This window comes from Dromiciops gliroides, chromosome 2 (genome assembly GCF_019393635.1).
Source record: "Dromiciops gliroides isolate mDroGli1 chromosome 2, mDroGli1.pri, whole genome shotgun sequence".
Taxonomy (NCBI): Eukaryota; Metazoa; Chordata; class Mammalia; order Microbiotheria; family Microbiotheriidae; genus Dromiciops; species Dromiciops gliroides.
The window spans coordinates 517732838-517738837 of NC_057862.1; positions in this window are offsets into that span (position 1 = coordinate 517732838).

Sequence of the window (6000 nt, forward strand, 5' to 3'; positions counted from 1 at the left end):
TTCACATTTTATCTCTCCTGGCTTTGGTTTCCACATTTTGAAGGAAAAAAGGGATCAGAACAATTAAGAAATTGAGGCTATTTAGCCTGAAGAAGAGAAGGCTTAGGGGAAGGATAACAATATCTGAGCCACTGAAGATTTAGGAATTTCTACCCAAAAGAGGATGGATTGAAGAGAGGAGAGAGGGGAATCTAAGAAACTCACAAGGAAGCTAATACAATAGTCCAGGTGAGAGACGATGAAATCCTGAATGAGGATTAAGGCTATTAAGATCAGAAAATGGGATAGTTATGAAACATTTTGTGGAAGGAAAATGATAAGACTCAGCGATTGGCTAAGTAACTGAGGAAAAGGGTGATTTCAGGGTGGTGAACCCAAGTATATGAAAGGATTGTATTGCCATCAACCAAAATAGTTACATCTGGAGAAAGTATGGGTTTGGCAGGAAATATTATCAGTTCCATTTTAGACATATTTGGTTTGAAATGTCTGTGGCACATACAGAGAAAAGTTTGTAGGATGCTACTGGCAATATACAGATAAAGTTCAGGAGAGGGATTCAGGCACTACATACATAGATTTGGGGGTAATGCATTATCATTTCTTTAGAGAAATGATCAGAAGAGAGGCTATGACAGCATTGAGAGATGCTCATATTTCAGTATGAGAAAAGTATGATATAAAAAGGAGAATCTGAGGAGTCCTGGATGACTAAACATGTAGGAGGTAAACTATGATTCAGAGACACCAAGGGAGAAGTGAAAGAAAAGTAAAGAGGAGAGAATGCCCAATAACATCAACTAATTTAGAATGAGCACTTCAGAAAGGGCACTTCATTTAGACATTAAACAGTTATTGTTAATATTGTACAGCATGGTTTAAGTTCAGTGATGTGGTAGAAAGCCAGATTGTGAAAGACTGAGAGAAGAATCAGAAGGGTATAAATGGTGGTAAAAACTTTTAAAAACCTCCCCTTTTTGGACAGGGAAAACAGGAGTGTTTTTAGATTACAGGAAAAGAGACAGTGAATAAAGACAGATTAAATGAAGATTGAACCATCCTGTTTCTACTTTTTTTGCTTTTTTGTTTTTTGAGGTTTTTCACTTTTGTTTGGATCCTTCTTTTACAACATGACTAATGCAGAAATATGCTTAATGTGATTGTACACATATAATCTGTATCAGATTGCTTTCTTTCTTGTGGATGGGGGAAGGAAAGGAAGGGAAGGAAAGGAGAAAAATTTGGAACTCAAAATCTTATAAGACTGTTGAAAACTCTCTTTACATGTAATTGGAAAATGAAAATTCTTTTATGATTTTAAAAAATGAGAAATATTAAATGTGAAAGACTAAATGGGACTAATTGAATATACAGGTTTTAAGGAGGGGCAGGAGGAGATGTGATCAAGAGCACAAGTAAAGGGGTTAGCTTTGGAAACAATTCTCTTAGTTCTTTCCTCTCGGACAAACCAGAAATAAAGAGCTATTTTTCTTCCAGGAATTAATGAAAAGGCATTTATTAATCACATTGTGCTAAGTGCTGGGGCTACAAATGGAAAAGCAAATGTGGTTTCTGCTCTCAAGGAGTTCACATTCTAATGAGAACAATACCTATAGCTACAAAACATATAGAAAGGGCCAGTGGTACTCAGGCTAAAATAGCAAAATGGATGGTAATGCAGAGTCCATTGAATTTTCAAACTAATAAAATCAGTTGTTTCTCAACCATTTGACATCCCCAAGCCCTTTGATAAAGAGAACTTTTCTCCCTAGGTCTTCAATAACTGGGGTTGCAGAAAAAGTGGTGGTTTGAACATAATGCCTCAACTACTTAAAGTCAGCTTTCATGTACCAAATAATTCTCCACATTTCTGACCCAAATACTATGATTCCTTCAAATAATCCTCATATAGGGTATTATCAAGGACTTGATGGGCCTGCCTTGTACAACCGTAATTTTGTCTATGTCCTTCCTATAAGGTAGCAACCAGAGATGAACAAAACATTACATGTGTGAGCAATATTTCACTTGCATGAAAATGAGATTCACCTAGGTTTGGATCAATCTAGCCATGTCAAGTCTTCCATGGATGGCTTGGCCTCTAAATAACCTAAAGGAAGTTACCTGGAATTTTGTGTGTTGTGTTTTGTTTTGTTTTGTTTAAGCTGAAGGATTCCTCAGATCTGCTCCGACTATGTAGGAGACAAATAGGCAAGCAGATGGGAAACAGGAACAAGATAAGGAAATGAGACTTTGGCACATATATGGATGGATCTACAAGATCAGAAGAACATCAAAGAAGTTTTAGGAGAAAATACATGACATCAGACACACCTGCGCCCATGAACTCTTAGGCTTTTCCTTCTTTATGGGCAACAGGCTCAGATCTTGCTCCCAGAACTCTGGTATAAATAAGGGATCAGTTTTTCTCTCTCCACTAGAGACAAGCAGGCTGATACTATTTCATTAGTGACTGAGAAGCAACAGGAACCCTCAGGCCATGAAGAACTTCTTTATTCTCATAGCTGTTGTCTTCTTGACCATCCAAGTCCAGGCTCAGTTTAATGAAGAAGAGATGCTGACTCAGGAAGAGGCTATGACTGAGAACCAGTTTCCTGAACTCCCTTCCATGGAAGCTGAGAACTCAGATACAATGGCCTCAGGTAAGAAAAGGAGACTGGCATAGAATGGGGAAAGCATCAGCCTGCTGGACAGGAAAACCTAGGTTCTAGTCCTAATTGATCCAACAAGTGTCTAATCGACTCTGTCCATTTGCTCTCCTCTTTCTGGGCTTTGTCTTCTTTTTCCCATCAAATGAGGGGATGGAGTGAATTATTTCTAAGGTCCTTTTTCCAGCTTGGCCATTCTCTATGTTTTGTGTTGTGAAACTTGCCAGATCTACACTAAGGTCAGCCTGATGTCTATGGAAGGCTTCTTCCTAGGCCATGCCAAAAGCCAAAGGAAAAGAGAAACACCCCCACATCATTAAGGAAACTCTTAGGCTCTAGAGTTAGAGTTGGGATATTCAAGAGAAGATGAAACGCAAGTGATTATGGGTGGGAGGTGTAGGCAAGGCTAGGGCAGTTGGGTTCTGACTGAAATCATCAAGAATGCGGGATGGTTGTAAGGACGAAAAGTCAGATATCACAGTCAATGGCCATAAAGGGCAATGGCAATGGTGTAATACAATAGCAATACTGTAAGCAAAGTCATTGGTCTAGAGTGAGGAGACCTAGGTTCACACTCTTCTCTGATACTTATAGGCCAAGTGACCTTGGGCATATGCTTTGTTAGTTCTTTTTCCCTCCTGTTGTCAGGCCTGAAGGTACAGTTAAAATGGATGAAACATCACAGAATAATGTGGATAAATCATATTGTAAAGTTCATCTGTGCTTAAATTTGGGGGCCTAGCACACTGAAGAGTACATCTGCATGAAAAAGTTGAAGAGTCATATAGAGGAAGGGGCTAGAACGTTATTGAGAGGTTTTAAGTGCCAGACAGAGTTTATATTCCATCCTAGACATAGGAGTGCCATGATCAGGAATTCCTGGAGTTATGAAGTGGGATCTAAAGGGTAGCATGGTCAAATCTGAAGTTAAAAAACCAGCAACTTCTGAGTAGAGGGTAAATTGAAGTAGGGGAAGAATTGAGCCAGGGAGTCCAATTAAAAGGCTATTGTAATAGCCCAACTAATGAGAGCCTGGCCTGGGTATAGTGGTTATGACAATGGAGAGGAGACATGGGTATATTATGGAGATAGAAATGACAAAATTTGGGAATTAACTGGATACATAAGGAAAGATAGAGCAAAGTGTAAAGGATGATACAGATTTGAATTGAGTGACTAGGAAAATGGTAAGGCCCTCAGAACAAAATAGGGAGGATCAGAAGAGAGTTGGATTTGGGAGAAAAGGTAAGTTCTGCTTTTGACATGTCAAGTCTATAGGACATCCAGCTTAATATAGGCAGGTTGTGATGCAAGACCAGAGCTCAGGAAAGAGCTTAGACCTGAACAAAACCATTTGGGAGTCATTTCCATAGAAATGTTACCTGAACCTAAATGAGTTGATAAGACTTTGGGTTTCTGTTTAAGAGAATTTGGAATGTTGTTATGAGTAAAGTCTTTAATTCTTCCATTTAGTCCAACTCCTGAATTCTTATCATGAGTAAATTGGTGCCCAAAGACAGGAAACTTTTTGCTCCAGGTCAAACAATTAAGCACTGTCAGGGCTGGAAAAAGAACCTTAGCCTCTTGATTGTCACCCCCCACACACACACACGCGCGCGCGCACACACAATTGTATGTCAAGCAAAGGGTGTGTTAGTTTTCAAGAGGTTCCTCCTTTACCTTCCCAGTGACATTCTCATTCTCTTCCTTTTCTTCAGATCCTCAGCAAAGAAAGGTCGTGACCTGCTATTGTAAATCAAGATGTGGTCTCTTCCAAAGGCTTTCTGGGTCCTGCCGGATCAGTGGAATAACTTACCTACTGTGCTGTCAATAATTCAAAGAACTTCATGAACCACTTTGAGTGTCATCACTATTAATCCTTGTAATCCCCTTTCTATATCCCAAATACAACTCTAGCATCAAGTTCATGGTATGAGCCTGGCTGTTGCATCTCTATGTGTGTATGTCCTACATTTGTTTATCTCTCCATAATTATCTATGAAGTTGTGCTGATTAAGAGGGTGAACAGTAGCTGGTATAGTGAATGATACTCTAGAGTTGTTTCTTATTTCATGTAGGGTGCTTGAATTTTTAAATAAAGGATGCTCCCCTCCCCGTACATACACACCTGTTCCTAAGTTATCCTAGCCTACATATTGCCTATCCTCCTAGTTTACTATTTAGTCACTGTATTACTGCACCCACACCCACTTTTCTTCATGAAGAACAGTGGAGAAGAGTCAAGTAGTCCATGACATAAGGCACCTGTTGTACCCAAGCTTACCTGCTTTCCATTTCAAGTAGGGCCCTGGAATTTGCAAGGAAGGTATGAACATCTCCCCAATCTCTCCTACTCCAATTTAGGTCACTCTATGCTTTCACCCTACAGATGGCATGTCTTTTTACTTTACTATTCATTCACTGGATTCCTGCTCATTCCTATGCTCCCCACATAAAGCATACTGAGAATGGAATAGAAAAAGGAAGAATATGACTAGGCCATGCATGCACCACCTCTGGTTACCACACATATGCTTAATAAAGGGAGCACTGACCACAGCTAGATAAGCAACATTCTGAAAGGACACTAGCATGGACCATGCTGGTCCATGCTTCTTACTGGTCATTTCAACCAATGACCATGTCTCCAAGGCCCATGCCCAACCACACAAAACACTGGTTAGATTCTCCACTGGAAATTCTTTGATGTTCTTTTATTCATTAAAAAATAAAATGAAACAAAAAATATTTATTAATCACATGGAATGCTAGTGGTAACTAGTATGAATATGTTGCTTTACAAATATCTCTTGATTCTCACAACCACATTGAGGCAGGGGGGAGAACAGATCCTTTATTATCCACATTATTACAAAGATATGAACAGATTGAGTTACCTGGCCAGCTTTACAAAGCTAATTCATGTCTGAGGCTAGATTTGAACTCAATTCTTCCTGATTTTTGGTCCAACAGACTCTACACTGTGACATCTAGCAGCCCCTATTTGGAAGATATTAGTTTGATTATAAATTTAAGTAAGAAATGAACTTTTGTTCTCATGGAGTTTACAATGAGGTTGGATTAATACAGCAAACAATTCATCAACAACATTTAAGCACCTACTATAAGCTAGACAGTATGCTAAGCATTGGAGATTCAAAGAAAAAGAAAAAAAAACAATGCCTGCTCTCCAAGAACTTACTCTCCAATGGGGGAGACAACATATGTAAATCAGAATATAAAAGGTGAATAGAGACAAAGTTGATGGCCCTAGTACCTGTGAGTTGGGACTGGGGATCAGAAAAAGCCTACTGGAGGTGAGCTGAGTCTT